Source organism: Amblyomma americanum, chromosome 4 (assembly GCF_052857255.1).
Source record: "Amblyomma americanum isolate KBUSLIRL-KWMA chromosome 4, ASM5285725v1, whole genome shotgun sequence".
Lineage (NCBI taxonomy): Eukaryota > Metazoa > Arthropoda > Arachnida > Ixodida > Ixodidae > Amblyomma > Amblyomma americanum.
The window spans coordinates 29353637-29375362 of NC_135500.1; positions in this window are offsets into that span (position 1 = coordinate 29353637).

Genomic DNA, 21726 nt, shown 5'->3' on the forward strand with positions numbered 1-21726 from the left:
ACACAAAAAGAAGGTGTAACGGGGCTCAATGTACTAGAAAGTATGTCGCTAAGTGTAGACAGCTGGGCTAGTTGGTTGTTTGCATAATTATGGAACATGGTACCAGTGCTAGAGACATGGACAAAAAGAGAAGACAACAAAAAACGCCGGTTTCCAAGAGGTTGACAAGGGTCGTGGAAGGATTCACACAAAAAAGAATGTGTAACGGGGCTCAATGTACTAGAAAGTATGTCGCTAAGGGTAGACAGCTGGGCTAGTTGGTTGTTTGCATTATTATGGAACATGGTACCAGCGCTAGCGACAAGGACAAAGGGAGAAGACAACACGAATGCCGGTTTCTAATAGGTTGTCAAGAATCGTGGGAGGAATCACACACGAAAAAGAAGGTGTTACGGGGCTCAAGAAAGTATGTCGCTAAGGGTAGATAGCTGGGCTAGTTGGTTGTTTGCATTATTATGGAACATGGTACTAGCGCAAGAGACAAGGACAAAGGGATAAGACAACACGAACGCCGGTTTCTAAGAGGTTGACAAGGGTTGTGGAACGATTCACACACAAAAAAGAAGGTGTAACGGGGCTCAATGTACTAGAAAGTATGTCGCTAAGTGTAGACAGCTGGGCTAGTTGGTTGTTTGCATAATTATGGAACATGGTACCAGTGCTAGAGACACGGACAAAAAGAAAAGACAACACAAACGCCGGTTTCTAAGAGGTTGACAAGGGTCGCGGAAGAATTCAGGCACAAAAAAGGTGTAACGGGGCTCAATGTACTAGAAAGTATGACTCTAAGGGTAGACAGCTGGGCTAGTTGGTTGTTTGCATTATTATGGAATATGGCCCCAGCGCAAGAGACAAGGACAAAGGAAGAAGACAACACGAACGCCAGTTTCTAAGAGGTTGAATAGGATCGTGGAAGGAATCACACACGAAAAAGAAGGTGTAACGGGGCTCAGTGTACTAGAAAGTATGTCGCTAAGGGTAGACAGCTGGGCTAGTTGGTTGTTTCCATTATTATGGGACATGGTACAAGCGCAAGAGACAAGGACAAAGGGAGAAGACAACACGAACGCCGGTTTCTAAGAGGTTGACAAGGGTCGTGGAAGGATTCACACACAAAAAAGAAGGATTAACGGGGCTCTGTGTACTAGAAAGTATGTCGCTAAGGGTAGCCAGCTGGGCTAGTTGGCTGTTTGCATTATTATGGAATATGGCCCCAGCGCAAGAGACAAGGACAAAGGAAGAAGACAACACGAACGCCAGTTTCTAAGAGGTTGACTAGGATCGTGGAAGGAATCACACACGAAAAAGAAGGTGTAACGGGGCTCAGTGTACTAGAAAGTATGTCGCTAAGGGTAGACAGCTGGGCTAGTTGGTTGTGTGCATTATTATGGAACATGGTACCAGTGCTAGAGACACGGACAAAAATAGAAGACAACACAAACGCCGGTTTCTAAGAGGTTGACAATGGTTCTTGGAAGGATTCACACACAAAAAAGGTGTAACGGGGCTCAATGTACTAGAAAGTATGTCGCTAAGGGTAGACAGCTGGTCTAGTTGGTTGGTTGCCTTATTATAGAACATGGTACCAGCGCTAGAGACAAGGACAAAGGGAGAAGACAACACGAATGCCGGTTTCTAAGAGGTTGACAAGCATCGTGGAAGGAATCACACACGAAAAAGAAGGTGTAACGGGGCTCAATGTGCTAGAAAGATTGTCGCTAAGGGTAGACAGCTGGGCTTGTTGGTTGTTTGCATTATTATGGGACATGGTGCAAGCGCAAGAGACAAGGACAAAGGGAGAAGACCACACGAACTCCGGTTTCTAAGAGGTTGACAAGGGTCGTGGAAGGATTCACACACAAAAAAGAAGGTGTAACGGGGCTCAATGTACTTGAAAGTATGTCGCTAAGTGTAGACAGCTGGGCTAGTTGGTTGTTTGCATTATTATGGAACATGGTACTAGCGCAAGAGACAAGGACAAAGGAAAAAGACAACACGAATGCCGGTTTCTAAGAGGTTGACAAGGATCGTGGAAGGAATCACACACGAAAAAGAAGTTGTAACGGGGCTCAATGTACTAGAAAGTAAGTCGCTAAGGGTAGACAGCTGGGCTAGTTGGTTGTTTGCATTATTATGGAACATGGTACTAGCGCAAGAGACAAGGACAAAGGGAAAAGACAACACGAACGCCGGTTTCTTAGAGATTGACAAGGGTTGTGGAAGGATTCACACACAAAAAGAAGGTGTAACGGGGCTCAATGTACTAGAAAGTATGTCGCTAAGTGTAGACAGCTGGGCTAGTTGGTTGTTTGCATAATTATGGAACATGGTACCAGTGCTAGAGACATGGACAAAAAGAGAAGACAACAAAAAACGCCGGTTTCCAAGAGGTTGACAAGGGTCGTGGAAGGATTCACACAAAAAAGAAGGTGTAACGGGGCTCAATGTACTAGAAAGTATGTCGCTAAGGGTAGACAGCTGGGCTAGTTGGTTGTTTGCATTATTATGGAACATGGTACCAGCGCTAGCGACAAGGACAAAGGGAGAAGACAACACGAATGCCGGTTTCTAATAGGTTGTCAAGGATCGTGGGAGGAATCACACACGAAAAAGAAGGTGTAACGGGGCTCAAGAAAGTATGTCGCTAAGGGTAGATAGCTGGGCTAGTTGGTTGTTTGCATTATTATGGAACATGGTACTAGCGCAAGAGACAAGGACAAAGGGATAAGACAACACAAACGCCGGTTTCTAAGAGGTTGACAAGGGTCGTGGAAGAATTCAGGCACAAAAAAGGTGTAACGGGGCTCAATGTACTAGAAAGTATGACTCTAAGGGTAGACAGCTGGGCTAGTTGGTTGTTTGCATTATTATGGAATATGGCCCCAGCGCAAGAGACAAGGACAAAGGAAGAAGACAACACGAACGCCAGTTTCTAAGAGGTTGACTAGGATCGTGGAAGGAATCACACACGAAAAAGAAGGTGTAACGGGGCTCAGTGTACTAGAAAGTATGTCGCTAAGGGTAGACAGCTGGGCTAGTTGGTTGTTTGCATTATTATGGGACATGGTACAAGCGCAAGAGACAAGGACAGAGGGAGAAGACAACACGAACGCCGGTTTCTAAGAGGTTGACAAGGGTCGTGGAAGGATTCACACACAAAAAAGAAGGATCAACGGGGCTCTGTGTACTAGAAAGTATGTCGCTAAGGGTAGCCAGCTGGGCTAGTTGGCTGTTTGCATTATTATGGAATATGGCCCCAGCGCAAGAGACAAGGACAAAGGAAGAAGACAACACGAACGCCAGTTTCTAGGAGGTTGACTAGGATCGTGGAAGGAATCACACACGAAAAAGAAGGTGTAACGGGGCTCAGTGTACTAGAAAGTATGTCGCTAAGGGTAGACAGCTGGGCTAGTTGGTTGTGTGCATTAATATGGAACATGGTACCAGTGCTAGAGACACGGACAAAAATAGAAGACAACACAAACGCCGGTTTCTAAGAGGTTGACAATGGTTCTTGGAAGGATTCACACACAAAAAAGGTGTAACGGGGCTCAATGTACTAGAAAGTATGTCGCTAAGGGTAGACAGCTGGTCTAGTTGGTTGGTTGCCTTATTATAGAACATGGTACCAGCGCTAGAGACAAGGACAAAGGGAGAAGACAACACGAATGCCGGTTTCTAAGAGGTTGACAAGCATCGTGGAAGGAATCACACACGAAAAAGAAGGTGTAACGGGGCTCAATGTGCTAGAAAGATTGTCGCTAAGGGTAGACAGCTGGGCTTGTTGGTTGTTTGCATTATTATGGGACATGGTGCAAGCGCAAGAGACAAGGACAAAGGGAGAAGACCACACGAACGCCGGTTTCTAAGAGGTTGACAAGGGTCGTGGAAGGATTCACACACAAAAAAGAAGGTGTAACGGGGCTCAATGTACTAGAAAGTATGTCGCTAAGTGTAGACAGCTGGGCTAGTTGGTTTTTTGCATTATAATGGAACATGTTACTAGCGCAAGAGACAAGGACAAAGGGAAAAGACAACACGAATGCCGGTTTCTAAGAGGTTGACAAGGATCGTGGAAGGAATCACACACGAAAAAGAAGTTGTAACGGGGCTCAATGTACTAGAAAGTAAGTCGCTAAGGGTAGACAGCTGGGCTAGTTGGTTGTTTGCATTATTATGGAACGTGGTACTAGCGCAAGAGACAAGGACAAAGGGAAAAGACAACACGAACGCCGGTTTCTAAGAGATTGACAAGGGTTGTGGAAGGATTCACACACAAAAAGAAGGTGTAACGGGGCTCAATGTACTAGAAAGTATGTCGCTAAGTGTAGACAGCTGGGCTAGTTGGTTGTTTGCATTATTATGGAACATGGCACCAGTGCAAGAGAAAAGGAAAAAGGGAGAAGACAACACGAATGCCGGTTTCTAAGATGTTGACAAGGGTCGTGGAAGAATTCACACACAAAAAAGAATGTGTAACGGGGCTCAATGTACTAGAAAGTATGTCGCTAAGGGTAGACAGCTGGGCTAGTTGGTTGTTTGCATTAATATGGAACATGGTACCAGCGCTAGCGACAAGGACAAAGGGAGAAGACAACACGAATGCCGGTTTCTAATAGGTTGTCAAGGATCGTGGGAGGAATCACACACGAAAAAGAAGGTGTAACGGGGCTCAAGAAAGTATGTCGCTAAGGGTAGATAGCTGGGCTAGTTGGTTGTTTGCATTATTATGGAACATGGTACTAGCGCAAGAGACAAGGACAAAGGGATAAGACAACACAAACGCCGGTTTCTAAGAGGTTGACAAGGGTCGTGGAAGAATTCAGGCACAAAAAAGGTGTAACGGGGCTCAATGTACTAGAAAGTATGACTCTAAGGGTAGACAGCTGGGCTAGTTGGTTGTTTGCATTATTATGGAATATGGCCCCAGCGCAAGAGACAAGGACAAAGGAAGAAGACAACACGAACGCCAGTTTCTAAGAGGTTGACTAGGATCGTGGAAGGAATCACACACGAAAAAGAAGGTGTAACGGGGCTCAGTGTACTAGAAAGTATGTCGCTAAGGGTAGACAGCTGGGCTAGTTGGTTGTTTGCATTATTATGGAACATGGTACAAGCGCAAGAGACAAGGACAAAGGGAGAAGACAACACGAACGCCGGTTTCTAAGAGGTTGACAAGGGTCGTGGAAGGATTCACACACAAAAAAGAAGGATTAACGGGGCTCTGTGTACTAGAAAGTATGTCGCTAAGGGTAGCCAGCTGGGCTAGTTGGCTGTTTGCATTATTGTGGAATATGGCCCCAGCGCAAGAGACAAGGACAAAGGAAGAAGACAACACGAACGCCAGTTTCTAGGAGGTTGACTAGGATCGTGGAAGGAATCACACACGAAAAAGAAGGTGTAACGGGGCTCAGTGTACTAGAAAGTATGTCGGTAAGGGTAGACAGCTGGGCTAGTTGGTTGTGTGCATTATTATGGAACATGGTACCAGTGCTAGAGACACGGACAAAAATAGAAGACAACACAAACGCCGGTTTCTAAGAGGTTGACAATGGTTCTTGGAAGGATTCACACACAAAAAAGGTGTAACGGGGCTCAATGTACTAGAAAGTATGTCGCTAAGGGTAGACAGCTGGTCTAGTTGGTTGGTTGCCTTATTATAGAACATGGTACCAGCGCTAGAGACAAGGACAAAGGGAGAAGACAACACGAATGCCGGTTTCTAAGAGGTTGACAAGCATCGTGGAAGGAATCACACACGAAAAAGAAGGTGTAACGGGGCTCAATGTGCTAGAAAGATTGTCGCTAAGGGTAGACAGCTGGGCTTGTTGGTTGTTTGCATTATTATGGGACATGGTGCAAGCGCAAGAGACAAGGACAAAGGGAGAAGACCACACGAACGCCGGTTTCTAAGAGGTTGACAAGGGGCGTGGAAGGATTCACACACAAAAAAGAAGGTGTAACGGGGCTCAATGTACTAGAAAGTATGTCGCTAAGTGTAGACAGCTGGGCTAGTTGGTTGTTTGCATTATAATGGAACATGTTACTAGCGCAAGAGACAAGGACAAAGGGAAAAGACAACACGAATGCCGGTTTCTAAGAGGTTGACAAGGATCGTGGAAGGAATCACACACGAAAAAGAAGTTGTAACGGGGCTCAATGTACTAGAAAGTAAGTCGCTAAGGGTAGACAGCTTGGCTAGTTGGTTGTTTGCATTATTATGGAACATGGTACTAGCGCAAGAGACAAGGACAAAGGGAAAAGACAACACGAACGCCGGTTTCTAAGAGATTGACAAGGGTTGTGGAAGGATTCACACACAAAAAGAAGGTGTAACGGGGCTCAATGTACTAGAAAGTATGTCGCTAAGTGTAGACAGCTGGGCTAGTTGGTTGTTTGCATAATTATGGAACATGGTACCAGTGCTAGAGACATGGACAAAAAGAGAAGACAACAAAAAACGCCGGTTTCCAAGAGGTTGACAAGGGTCGTGGAAGGATTCACACAAAAAAGAAGGTGTAACGGGGCTCAATGTACTAGAAAGTATGTCGCTAAGTGTAGACAGCTGGGCTAGTTGGTTGTTTGTATAATTATGGAACATGGTACCAGTGCTAGAGACACGGACAAAAAGAGAAGACAACACAAAGGCCGGTTTCTAAGAGGTTGACAAGGGTCGTGGAAGGATTCACACACAAAAAAGGTGTAACGGGGCTCAATGTACTAGAAAATATGTCGCTAAGCGTAGACAGTTGGGCTAGTTGGTTGTTTGCATTATTATGGAATATGGCACCAGCGCAAGAGACAAGGACAAAGGAAGAAGACAACACGAACGCCAGTTTCTAAGAGGTTGACAAGGATCGTGGAAGGAATCACACACAAAAAAGAAGGTGTAACGGGGCTCAATGTACTAGAAAGTATGTCGCTAAGGGTAGACAGCTGGGCTAGTTGGTTGTTTGCATTATTATGGAACATGGTACCAGCGCTAGCGACAAGGACAAAGGGAGAAGACAACACGAATGCCGGTTTCTAATAGGTTGTCAAGGATCGTGGGAGGAATCACACACGAAAAAGAAGGTGTAACGGGGCTCAAGAAAGTATGTCGCTAAGGGTAGATAGCTGGGCTAGTTGGTTGTTTGCATTATTATGGAACATGGTACTAGCGCAAGAGACAAGGACAAAGGGATAAGACAACACAAACGCCGGTTTCTAAGAGGTTGACAAGGGTCGTGGAAGAATTCAGGCACAAAAAAGGTGTAACGGGGCTCAATGTACTAGAAAGTATGACTCTAAGGGTAGACAGCTGGGCTAGTTGGTTGTTTGCATTATTATGGAATATGGCCCCAGCGCAAGAGACAAGGACAAAGGAAGAAGACAACACGAACGCCAGTTTCTAAGAGGTTGACTAGGATCGTGGAAGGAATCACACACGAAAAAGAAGGTGTAACGGGGCTCAATGTACTAGAAAGTATGTCGCTAAGGGTAGACAGCTGGGCTAGTTGGTTGTTTGCATTATATGGGACATGGTACAAGCGCAAGAGACAAGGACAAAGGGAGAAGACAACACGAACGCCGGTTTCTAAGAGGTTGACAAGGGTCGTGGAAGGATTCACACACAAAAAAGAAGGATTAACGGGGCTCTGTGTACTAGAAAGTATGTCGCTAAGGGTAGCCAGCTGGGCTAGTTGGCTGTTTGCATTATTATGGAATATGGCCCCAGCGCAAGAGACAAGGACAAAGGAAGAAGACAACACGAACGCCAGTTTCTAGGAGGTTGACTAGGATCGTGGAAGGAATCACACACGAAAAAGAAGGTGTAACGGGGCTCAGTGTACTAGAAAGTATGTCGCTAAGGGTAGACAGCTGGGCTAGTTGGTTGTGTGCATTAATATGGAACATGGTACCAGTGCTAGAGACACGGACAAAAATAGAAGACAACACAAACGCCGGTTTCTAAGAGGTTGACAATGGTTCTTGGAAGGATTCACACACAAAAAAGGTGTAACGGGGCTCAATGTACTAGAAAGTATGTCGCTAAGGGTAGACAGCTGGTCTAGTTGGTTGGTTGCCTTATTATAGAACATGGTACCAGCGCTAGAGACAAGGACAAAGGGAGAAGACAACACGAATGCCGGTTTCTAAGAGGTTGACAAGCATCGTGGAAGGAATCACACACGAAAAAGAAGGTGTAACGGGGCTCAATGTGCTAGAAAGATTGTCGCTAAGGGTAGACAGCTGGGCTTGTTGGTTGTTTGCATTATTATGGGACATGGTGCAAGCGCAAGAGACAAGGACAAAGGGAGAAGACCACACGAACGCCGGTTTCTAAGAGGTTGACAAGGGTCGTGGAAGGATTCACACACAAAAAAGAAGGTGTAACGGGGCTCAATGTACTAGAAAGTATGTCGCTAAGTGTAGACAGCTGGGCTAGTTGGTTTTTTGCATTATAATGGAACATGTTACTAGCGCAAGAGACAAGGACAAAGGGAAAAGACAACACGAATGCCGGTTTCTAAGAGGTTGACAAGGATCGTGGAAGGAATCACACACGAAAAAGAAGTTGTAACGGGGCTCAATGTACTAGAAAGTAAGTCGCTAAGGGTAGACAGCTGGGCTAGTTGGTTGTTTGCATTATTATGGAACGTGGTACTAGCGCAAGAGACAAGGACAAAGGGAAAAGACAACACGAACGCCGGTTTCTAAGAGATTGACAAGGGTTGTGGAAGGATTCACACACAAAAAGAAGGTGTAACGGGGCTCAATGTACTAGAAAGTATGTCGCTAAGTGTAGACAGCTGGGCTAGTTGGTTGTTTGCATTATTATGGAACATGGCACCAGTGCAAGAGAAAAGGAAAAAGGGAGAAGACAACACGAATGCCGGTTTCTAAGATGTTGACAAGGGTCGTGGAAGAATTCACACACAAAAAAGAATGTGTAACGGGGCTCAATGTACTAGAAAGTATGTCGCTAAGGGTAGACAGCTGGGCTAGTTGGTAGTTTGCATTATTATGGAACATGGTACCAGCGCTAGCGACAAGGACAAAGGGAGAAGACAACACGAATGCCGGTTTCTAATAGGTTGTCAAGGATCGTGGGAGGAATCACACACGAAAAAGAAGGTGTAACGGGGCTCAAGAAAGTATGTCGCTAAGGGTAGATAGCTGGGCTAGTTGGTTGTTTGCATTATTATGGAACATGGTACTAGCGCAAGAGACAAGGACAAAGGGATAAGACAACACAAACGCCGGTTTCTAAGAGGTTGACAAGGGTCGTGGAAGAATTCAGGCACAAAAAAGGTGTAACGGGGCTCAATGTACTAGAAAGTATGACTCTAAGGGTAGACAGCTGGGCTAGTTGGTTGTTTGCATTATTATGGAATATGGCCCCAGCGCAAGAGACAAGGACAAAGGAAGAAGACAACACGAACGCCAGTTTCTAATAGGTTGACTAGGATCGTGGAAGGAATCACACACGAAAAAGAAGGTGTAACGGGGCTCAGTGTACTAGAAAGTATGTCGCTAAGGGTAGACAGCTGGGCTAGTTGGTTGTTTGCATTATTATGGAACATGGTACAAGCGCAAGAGACAAGGACAAAGGGAGAAGACAACACGAACGCCGGTTTCTAAGAGGTTGACAAGGGTCGTGGAAGGATTCACACACAAAAAAGAAGGATTAACGGGGCTCTGTGTACTAGAAAGTATGTCGCTAAGGGTAGCCAGCTGGGCTAGTTGGCTGTTTGCATTATTGTGGAATATGGCCCCAGCGCAAGAGACAAGGACAAAGGAAGAAGACAACACGAACGCCAGTTTCTAGGAGGTTGACTAGGATCGTGGAAGGAATCACACACGAAAAAGAAGGTGTAACGGGGCTCAGTGTACTAGAAAGTATGTCGCTAAGGGTAGACAGCTGGGCTAGTTGGTTGTGTGCATTATTATGGAACATGGTACCAGTGCTAGAGACACGGACAAAAATAGAAGACAACACAAACGCCGGTTTCTAAGAGGTTGACAATGGTTCTTGGAAGGATTCACACACAAAAAAGGTGTAACGGGGCTCAATGTACTAGAAAGTATGTCGCTAAGGGTAGACAGCTGGTCTAGTTGGTTGGTTGCCTTATTATAGAACATGGTACCAGCGCTAGAGACAAGGACAAAGGGAGAAGACAACACGAATGCCGGTTTCTAAGAGGTTGACAAGCATCGTGGAAGGAATCACACACGAAAAAGAAGGTGTAACGGGGCTCAATGTGCTAGAAAGATTGTCGCTAAGGGTAGACAGCTGGGCTTGTTGGTTGTTTGCATTATTATGGGACATGGTGCAAGCGCAAGAGACAAGGACAAAGGGAGAAGACCACACGAACGCCGGTTTCTAAGAGGTTGACAAGGGGCGTGGAAGGATTCACACACAAAAAAGAAGGTGTAACGGGGCTCAATGTACTAGAAAGTATGTCGCTAAGTGTAGACAGCTGGGCTAGTTGGTTGTTTGCATTATAATGGAACATGTTACTAGCGCAAGAGACAAGGACAAAGGGAAAAGACAACACGAATGCCGGTTTCTAAGAGGTTGACAAGGATCGTGGAAGGAATCACACACGAAAAAGAAGTTGTAACGGGGCTCAATGTACTAGAAAGTAAGTCGCTAAGGGTAGACAGCTTGGCTAGTTGGTTGTTTGCATTATTATGGAACATGGTACTAGCGCAAGAGACAAGGACAAAGGGAAAAGACAACACGAACGCCGGTTTCTAAGAGATTGACAAGGGTTGTGGAAGGATTCACACACAAAAAGAAGGTGTAACGGGGCTCAATGTACTAGAAAGTATGTCGCTAAGTGTAGACAGCTGGGCTAGTTGGTTGTTTGCATAATTATGGAACATGGTACCAGTGCTAGAGACATGGACAAAAAGAGAAGACAACAAAAAACGCCGGTTTCCAAGAGGTTGACAAGGGTCGTGGAAGGATTCACACAAAAAAGAAGGTGTAACGGGGCTCAATGTACTAGAAAGTATGTCGCTAAGTGTAGACAGCTGGGCTAGTTGGTTGTTTGTATAATTATGGAACATGGTACCAGTGCTAGAGACACGGACAAAAAGAGAAGACAACACAAAGGCCGGTTTCTAAGAGGTTGACAAGGGTCGTGGAAGGATTCACACACAAAAAAGGTGTAACGGGGCTCAATGTACTAGAAAATATGTCGCTAAGCGTAGACAGTTGGGCTAGTTGGTTGTTTGCATTATTATGGAATATGGCACCAGCGCAAGAGACAAGGACAAAGGAAGAAGACAACACGAACGCCAGTTTCTAAGAGGTTGACAAGGATCGTGGAAGGAATCACACACAAAAAAGAAGGTGTAACGGGGCTCAATGTACTAGAAAGGATGTCGCTAAGGGTAGACAGCTGGGCTAGTTGGTTGTTTGCATAATTATGGAACATGGTACCAGTGCTAGAGACATGGACAAAAAGAGAAGACAACACAAACGCCGGTTTCTAAGAGGTTGACAAGGGTCGTGGAAGGATTCACGCACAACGGTGTAACGGGGCTCAATGTACTAGAAAGTATGTCGCTAAGGGTAGACAGCTGGGCTAGTTGGTTGTTTGCATTATTATGGAACATGGTACCAGCGCTAGCGACAAGGACAAAGGGAGAAGACAACACGAATGCCGGTTTCTAATAGGTTGTCAAGGATCGTGGGAGGAATCACACACGAAAAAGAAGGTGCAACGGGGCTCAAGAAAGTATGTCGCTAAGGGTAGACAGCTGGGCTAGTTGGTTGTTTGCATTATTATGGAACATGGTACTAGCGCAAGAGACAAGGACAAAGGGATAAGACAACACGAACGCCGGTTCCTAAGAGGTTGACAAGGGTTGTGGAAGGATTCACACACAAAAAAGAAGGTGTAACGGGGCTCAATGTACTAGAAAGTATGTCGCTAAGGGTAGACAGCTGGGCTAGTTGGTTTTTTGCATTATTATGGAATATGGCCCCAGCGCAAGAGACAAGGACAAAGGAAGAAGACAACACGAACGCCAGTTTCTAAGAGGTTGACTAGGATCTTGGAAGGAATCACACACGAAAAAGAAGGTGTAACGGGGCTCAGTGTACTAGAAAGTATGTCGCTAAGGGTAGACAGCTGGGCTAGTTGGTTGTTTGCATTATTATGGGACATGGTACAAGCGCAAGAGACAAGGACAAAGGGAGAAGACAACACGAACGCCGGTTTCTAAGAGGTTGACAAGGGTCTTGGAAGGATTCACACAAAAAAAAGAAGGATTAACGGGGCTCAGTGTACTAGAAAGTATGTCGCTAAGGGTAGACAGCTGGGCTAGTTGGTTGTTTGCATTATTATGGAATATGGCCCCAGCGCAAGAGACAAGGACAAAGGAAGAAGACAACACGAACTCCAGTTTCTAAGAGGTTGACTAGGATCGTGGAAGGAATCACACACGAAAAAGAAGGTGTAACGGGGCTCAGTGTACTAGAAAGTATGTCGCTAAGGGTAGACAGCTGGGCTAGTTGGTTGTTTGCATTATTATGGGACATGGTACAAGCGCAAGAGACAAGGACAAAGGGAGAAGACAACACGAACGCCGGTTTCTAAGAGGTTGACAAGGGTCGTGGAAGGATTCACACACAAAAAAGAAGGATTAACGGGGCTCTGTGTACTAGAAAGTATGTCGCTAAGGGTAGCCAGCTGGGCTAGTTGGCTGTTTGCATTATTATGGAATATGGCCCCAGCGCAAGAGACAAGGACAAAGGAAGAAGACAACACGAACGCCAGTTTCTAGGAGGTTGACTAGGATCGTGGAAGGAATCACACACGAAAAAGAAGGTGTAACGGGGCTCAGTGTACTAGAAAGTATGTCGCTAAGGGTAGACAGCTGGGCTAGTTGGTTGTGTGCATTAATATGGAACATGGTACCAGTGCTAGAGGCACGGACAAAAATAGAAGACAACACAAACGCCGGTTTCTAAGAGGTTGACAATGGTTCTTGGAAGGATTCACACACAAAAAAGGTGTAACGGGGCTCAATGTACTAGAAAGTATGTCGCTAAGGGTAGACAGCTGGTCTAGTTGGTTGGTTGCCTTATTATAGAACATGGTACCAGCGCTAGAGACAAGGACAAAGGGAGAAGACAACACGAATGCCGGTTTCTAAGAGGTTGACAAGCATCGTGGAAGGAATCACACACGAAAAAGAAGGTGTAACGGGGCTCAATGTGCTAGAAAGATTGTCGCTAAGGGTAGACAGCTGGGCTTGTTGGTTGTTTGCATTATTATGGGACATGGTGCAAGCGCAAGAGACAAGGACAAAGGGAGAAGACCACACGAACGCCGGTTTCTAAGAGGTTGACAAGGGTCGTGGAAGGATTCACACACAAAAAAGGTGTAACGGGGCTCAATGTACTAGAAAGTATGTCGCTAAGGGTAGACAGCTGGTCTAATTGGTTGCTTGCATTATTATGGAATATGGCACCAGCGCAAGAGACAAGGACAAAGGAAGAAGACAACACGAACGCCAGTTTCTAAGAGGTTGACAAGGATCGTGGAAGGAATCACACACGAAAAAGAAGGTGTAACGGGGCTCAATGTACTAGAAAGGATGTCGCTAAGGGTAGACAGCTGGGCTAGTTGGTTGTTTGCATAATTATGGAACATGGTACCAGTGCTAGAGACATGGACAAAAAGAGAAGACAACAAAAAACGCCGGTTTCCAAGAGGTTGACAAGGGTCGTGGAAGGATTCACACAAAAAAGAAGGTGTAACGGGGCTCAATGTAATAGAAAGTATGTCGCTAAGGGTAGACAGCTGGGCTAGTTGGTTGTTTGCATTATTATGGAACATGGCACCAGTGCAAGAGAAAAGGGAAAAGGGAGAAGACAACACGAATGCCGGTTTCTAAGATGTTGACAAGGGTCGTGGAAGAATTCACACACAAAAAAGAATGTGTAACGGGGCTCAATGTACTAGAAAGTATGTCGCTAAGGGTAGACAGCTGGGCTAGTTGGTTGTTTGCATTATTATGGAACATGGTACCAGCGCTAGCGACAAGGACAAAGGGAGAAGACAACACGAATGCCGGTTTCTAATAGGTTGTCAAGAATCGTGGGAGGAATCACACACGAAAAAGAAGGTGTAACGGGGCTCAAGAAAGTATGTCGCTAAGGGTAGATAGCTGGGCTAGTTGGTTGTTTGCATTATTATGGAACATGGTACTAGCGCAAGAGACAAGGACAAAGGGATAAGACAACACGAACGCCGGTTTCTAAGAGGTTGACAAGGGTTGTGGAACGATTCACACACAAAAAAGAAGGTGTAACGGGGCTCAATGTACTAGAAAGTATGTCGCTAAGTGTAGACAGCTGGGCTAGTTGGTTGTTTGCATAATTATGGAACATGGTACCAGTGCTAGAGACACGGACAAAAAGAAAAGACAACACAAACGCCGGTTTCTAAGAGGTTGACAAGGGTCGCGGAAGAATTCAGGCACAAAAAAGGTGTAACGGGGCTCAATGTACTAGAAAGTATGACTCTAAGGGTAGACAGCTGGGCTAGTTGGTTGTTTGCATTATTATGGAATATGGCCCCAGCGCAAGAGACAAGGACAAAGGAAGAAGACAACACGAACGCCAGTTTCTAAGAGGTTGACTAGGATCGTGGAAGGAATCACACACGAAAAAGAAGGTGTAACGGGGCTCAGTGTACTAGAAAGTATGTCGCTAAGGGTAGACAGCTGGGCTAGTTGGTTGTTTGCATTATTATGGGACATGGTACAAGCGCAAGAGACAAGGACAAAGGGAGAAGACAACACGAACGCCGGTTTCTAAGAGGTTGACAAGGGTCGTGGAAGGATTCACACACAAAAGAGAAGGATTAACGGGGCTCTGTGTACTAGAAAGTATGTCGCTAAGGGTAGCCAGCTGGGCTAGTTGGCTGTTTGCATTATTATGGAATATGGCCCCAGCGCAAGAGACAAGGACAAAGGAAGAAGACAACACGAACGCCAGTTTCTAGGAGGTTGACTAGGATCGTGGAAGGAATCACACACGAAAAAGAAGGTGTAACGGGGCTCAGTGTACTAGAAAGTATGTCGCTAAGGGTAGACAGCTGGGCTAGTTGGTTGTGTGCATTATTATGGAACATGGTACCAGTGCTAGAGACACGGACAAAAATAGAAGACAACACAAACGCCGGTTTCTAAGAGGTTGACAATGGTTCTTGGAAGGATTCACACACAAAAAAGGTGTAACGGGGCTCAATGTACTAGAAAGTATGTCGCTAAGGGTAGACAGCTGGTCTAGTTGGTTGGTTGCCTTATTATAGAACATGGTACCAGCGCTAGAGACAAGGACAAAGGGAGAAGACAACACGAATGCCGGTTTCTAAGAGGTTGACAAGCATCGTGGAAGGAATCACACACGAAAAAGAAGGTGTAACGGGGCTCAATGTGCTAGAAAGATTGTCGCTAAGGGTAGACAGCTGGGCTTGTTGGTTGTTTGCATTATTATGGGACATGGTGCAAGCGCAAGAGACAAGGACAAAGGGAGAAGACCACACGAACGCCGGTTTCTAAGAGGTTGACAAGGGTCGTGGAAGGATTCACACACAAAAAAGAAGGTGTAACGGGGCTCAATGTACTAGAAAGTATGTCGCTAAGTGTAGACAGCTGGGCTAGTTGGTTGTTTGCATTATTATGGAACATGGTACTAGCGCAAGAGACAAGGACAAAGGGAAAAGACAACACGAATGCCGGTTTCTAAGAGGTTGACAAGGATCGTGGAAGGAATCACACACGAAAAAGAAGTTGTAACGGGGCTCAATGTACTAGAAAGTAAGTCGCTAAGGGTAGACAGCTGGGCTAGTTGGTTGTTTGCATTATTATGGAACATGGTACTAGCGCAAGAGACAAGGACAAAGGGAAAAGACAACACGAACGCCGGTTTCTAAGAGATTGACAAGGGTTGTGGAAGGATTCACACACAAAAAGAAGGTGTAACGGGGCTCAATGTACTAGAAAGTATGTCGCTAAGTGTAGACAGCTGGGCTAGTTGGTTGTTTGCATAATTATGGAACATGGTACCAGTGCTAGAGACATGGACAAAAAGAGAAGACAACAAAAAACGCCGGTTTCCAAGAGGTTGACAAGGGTCGTGGAAGGATTCACACAAAAAAGAATGTGTAACGGGGCTCAATGTACTAGAAAGTATGTCGCTAAGGGTAGACAGCTGGGCTAGTTGGTTGTTTGCATTATTATGGAACATGGTACCAGCGCTAGCGACAAGGACAAAGGGAGAAGACAACACGAATGCCGGTTTCTAATAGGTTGTCAAGAATCGTGGGAGGAATCACACACGAAAAAGAAGGTGTTACGGGGCTCAAGAAAGTATGTCGCTAAGGGTAGATAGCTGGGCTAGTTGGTTGTTTGCATTATTATGGAACATGGTACTAGCGCAAGAGACAAGGACAAAGGGATAAGACAACACGAACGCCGGTTTCTAAGAGGTTGACAAGGGTTGTGGAACGATTCACACACAAAAAAGAAGGTGTAACGGGGCTCAATGTACTAGAAAGTATGTCGCTAAGTGTAGACAGCTGGGCTAGTTGGTTGTTTGCATTATTATGGAACATGGCACCAGTGCAAGAGAAAAGGAAAAAGGGAGAAGACAACACGAATGCCGGTTTCTAAGATGTTGACAAGGGTCGTGGAAGAATTCACACACAAAAAAGAATGTGTAACGGGGCTCAATGTACTAGAAAGTATGTCGCTAAGGGTAGACAGCTGGGCTAGTTGGTTGTTTGCATTATTATGGAACATGGTACCAGCGCTAGCGACAAGGACAAAGGGAGAAGACAACACGAATGCCGGTTTCTAATAGGTTGTCAAGAATCGTGGGAGGAATCACACACGAAAAAGAAGGTGTAACGGGGCTCAAGAAAGTATGTCGCTAAGGGTAGATAGCTGGGCTAGTTGGTTGTTTGCATTATTATGGAACATGGTACTAGCGCAAGAGACAAGGACAAAGGGATAAGACAACACGAACGCCGGTTTCTAAGAGGTTGACAAGGGTTGTGGAACGATTCACACACAAAAAAGAAGGTGTAACGGGGCTCAATGTACTAGAAAGTATGTCGCTAAGTGTAGACAGCTGGGCTAGTTGGTTGTTTGCATAATTATGGAACATGGTACCAGTGCTAGAGACACGGACAAAAAGAAAAGACAACACAAACGCCGGTTTCTAAGAGGTTGACAAGGGTCGCGGAAGAATTCAGGCACAAAAAAGGTGTAACGGGGCTCAATGTACTAGAAAGTATGACTCTAAGGGTAGACAGCTGGGCTAGTTGGTTGTTTGCATTATTATGGAATATGGCCCCAGCGCAAGAGACAAGGACAAAGGAAGAAGACAACACGAACGCCAGTTTCTAAGAGGTTGACTAGGATCGTGGAAGGAATCACACACGAAAAAGAAGGTGTAACGGGGCTCAGTGTACTAGAAAGTATGTCGCTAAGGGTAGACAGCTGGGCTAGTTGGTTGTTTGCATTATTATGGGACATGGTACAAGCGCAAGAGACAAGGACAAAGGGAGAAGACAACACGAACGCCGGTTTCTAAGAGGTTGACAAGGGTCGTGGAAGGATTCACACACAAAAAAGAAGGATTAACGGGGCTCTGTGTACTAGAAAGTATGTCGCTAAGGGTAGCCAGCTGGGCTAGTTGGCTGTTTGCATTATTATGGAATATGGCCCCAGCGCAAGAGACAAGGACAAAGGAAGAAGACAACACGAACGCCAGTTTCTAGGAGGTTGACTAGGATCGTGGAAGGAATCACACACGAAAAAGAAGGTGTAACGGGGCTCAGTGTACTAGAAAGTATGTCGCTAAGGGTAGACAGCTGGGCTAGTTGGTTGTGTGCATTATTATGGAACATGGTACCAGTGCTAGAGACACGGACAAAAATAGAAGACAACACAAACGCCGGTTTCTAAGAGGTTGACAATGGTTCTTGGAAGGATTCACACACAAAAAAGGTGTAACGGGGCTCAATGTACTAGAAAGTATGTCGCTAAGGGTAGACAGCTGGTCTAGTTGGTTGGTTGCCTTATTATAGAACATGGTACCAGCGCTAGAGAAAAGGACAAAGGGAGAAGACAACACGAATGCCGGTTTCTAAGAGGTTGACAAGCATCGTGGAAGGAATCACACACGAAAAAGAAGGTGTAACGGGGCTCAATGTGCTAGAAAGATTGTCGCTAAGGGTAGACAGCTGGGCTTGTTGGTTGTTTGCATTATTATGGGACATGGTGCAAGCGCAAGAGACAAGGACAAAGGGAGAAGACCACACGAACGCCGGTTTCTAAGAGGTTGACAAGGGTCGTGGAAGGATTCACACACAAAAAAGAAGGTGTAACGGGGCTCAATGTACTAGAAAGTATGTCGCTAAGTGTAGACAGCTGGGCTAGTTGGTTGTTTGCATTATTATGGAACATGGTACTAGCGCAAGAGACAAGGACAAAGGGAAAAGACAACACGAATGCCGGTTTCTAAGAGGTTGACAAGGATCGTGGAAGGAATCACACACGAAAAAGAAGTTGTAACGGGGCTCAATGTACTAGAAAGTAAGTCGCTAAGGGTAGACAGCTGGGCTAGTTGGTTGTTTGCATTATTATGGAACATGGTACTAGCGCAAGAGACAAGGACAAAGGGAAAAGACAACACGAACGCCGGTTTCTAAGAGATTGACAAGGGTTGTGGAAGGATTCACACACAAAAAGAAGGTGTAACGGGGCTCAATGTACTAGAAAGTATGTCGCTAAGTGTAGACAGCTGGGCTAGTTGGTTGTTTGCATAATTATGGAACATGGTACCAGTGCTAGAGACATGGACAAAAAGAGAAGACAACAAAAAACGCCGGTTTCCAAGAGGTTGACAAGGGTCGTGGAAGGATTCACACAAAAAAGAATGTGTAACGGGGCTCAATGTACTAGAAAGTATGTCGCTAAGGGTAGACAGCTGGGCTAGTTGGTTGTTTGCATTATTATGGAACATGGTACCAGCGCTAGCGACAAGGACAAAGGGAGAAGACAACACGAATGCCGGTTTCTAATAGGTTGTCAAGAATCGTGGGAGGAATCACACACGAAAAAGAAGGTGTTACGGGGCTCAAGAAAGTATGTCGCTAAGGGTAGATAGCTGGGCTAGTTGGTTGTTTGCATTATTATGGAACATGGTACTAGCGCAAGAGACAAGGACAAAGGGATAAGACAACACGAACGCCGGTTTCTAAGAGGTTGACAAGGGTTGTGGAACGATTCACACACAAAAAAGAAGGATTAACGGGGCTCTGTGTACTAGAAAGTATGTCGCTAAGGGTAGCCAGCTGGGCTAGTTGGCTGTTTGCATTATTATGGAATATGGCCCCAGCGCAAGAGACAAGGACAAAGGAAGAAGACAACACGAACGCCAGTTTCTAAGAGGTTGACTAGGATCGTGGAAGGAATCACACACGAAAAAGAAGGTGTAACGGGGCTCAGTGTACTAGAAAGTATGTCGCTAAGGGTAGACAGCTGGGCTAGTTGGTTGTGTGCATTATTATGGAACATGGTACCAGTGCTAGAGACACGGACAAAAATAGAAGACAACACAAACGCCGGTTTCTAAGAGGTTGACAATGGTTCTTGGAAGGATTCACACACAAAAAAGGTGTAACGGGGCTCAATGTACTAGAAAGTATGTCGCTAAGGGTAGACAGCTGGTCTAGTTGGTTGGTTGCCTTATTATAGAACATGGTACCAGCGCTAGAGACAAGGACAAAGGGAGAAGACAACACGAATGCCGGTTTCTAAGAGGTTGACAAGCATCGTGGAAGGAATCACACACGAAAAAGAAGGTGTAACGGGGCTCAATGTGCTAGAAAGATTGTCGCTAAGGGTAGACAGCTGGGCTTGTTGGTTGTTTGCATTATTATGGGACATGGTGCAAGCGCAAGAGACAAGGACAAAGGGAGAAGACCACACGAACTCCGGTTTCTAGGAGGTTGACTAGGATCGTGGAAGGAATCACACACGAAAAAGAAGGTGTAACGGGGCTCAGTGTACTAGAAAGTATGTCGCTAAGGGTAGACAGCTGGGCTAGTTGGTTGTGTGCATTATTATGGAACATGGTACCAGTGCTAGAGACACGGACAAAAATAGAAGACAACACAAACGCCGGTTTCTAAGAGGTTGACAATGGTTCTTGGAAGGATTCACACACAAAAAAGGTGTAACGGGGCTCAATGTACTAGAAAGTATGTCGCTAAGGGTAGACAGCTGGTCTAGTTGGTTGGTTGCCTTAATATAGAACATGGTACCAGCGCTAGAGACAAGGACAAAGGGAGAAGACAACACGAATGCCGGTTTCTAAGAGGTTGACAAGCATCGTGGAAGGAATCACACACGAAAAAGAAGGTGTAACGGGGCTCAATGTGCTAGAAAGATTGTCGCTAAGGGTAGACAGCTGGGCTTGTTGGTTGTTTGCATTATTATGGGACATGGTGCAAGCGCAAGAGACAAGGACAAAGGGAGAAGACCACACGAACGCCGGTTTCTAAGAGGTTGACAAGGGTCGTGGAAGGATTCACACACAAAAAAGAAGGTGTAACGGGGCTCAATGTACTAGAAAGTATGTCGCTAAGTGTAGACAGCTGGGCTAGTTGGTTGTTTGCATTATTATGGAACATGGTACTAGCGCAAGAGACAAGGACAAAGGGAAAAGACAACACGAATGCCGGTTTCTAAGAGGTTGACAAGGATCGTGGAAGGAATCACACACGAAAAAGAAGTTGTAACGGGGCTCAATGTACTAGAAAGTAAGTCGCTAAGGGTAGACAGCTGGGCTAGTTGGTTGTTTGCATTATTATGGAACATGGTACTAGCGCAAGAGACAAGGACAAAGGGAAAAGACAACACGAACGCCGGTTTCTAAGAGATTGACAAGGGTTGTGGAAGGATTCACACACAAAAAGAAGGTGTAACGGGGCTCAATGTACTAGAAAGTATGTCGCTAAGTGTAGACAGCTGGGCTAGTTGGTTGTTTGCATAATTATGGAACATGGTACCAGTGCTAGAGACATGGACAAAAAGAGAAGACAACAAAAAACGCCGGTTTCCAAGAGGTTGACAAGGGTCGTGGAAGGATTCACACAAAAAAGAATGTGTAACGGGGCTCAATGTACTAGAAAGTATGTCGCTAAGGGTAGACAGCTGGGCTAGTTGGTTGTTTGCATTATTATGGAACATGGTACCAGCGCTAGCGACAAGGACAAAGGGAGAAGACAACACGAATGCCGGTTTCTAATAGGTTGTCAAGAATCGTGGGAGGAATCACACACGAAAAAGAAGGTGTTACGGGGCTCAAGAAAGTATGTCGCTAAGGGTAGATAGCTGGGCTAGTTGGTTGTTTGCATTATTATGGAACATGGTACTAGCGCAAGAGACAAGGACAAAGGGATAAGACAACACGAACGCCGGTTTCTAAGAGGTTGACAAGGGTTGTGGAACGATTCACACACAAAAAAGAAGGTGTAACGGGGCTCAATGTACTAGAAAGTATGTCGCTAAGTGTAGACAGCTGGGCTAGTTGGTTGTTTGCATTATTATGGAACATGGCACCAGTGCAAGAGAAAAGGAAAAAGGGAGAAGACAACACGAATGCCGGTTTCTAAGATGTTGACAAGGGTCGTGGAAGAATTC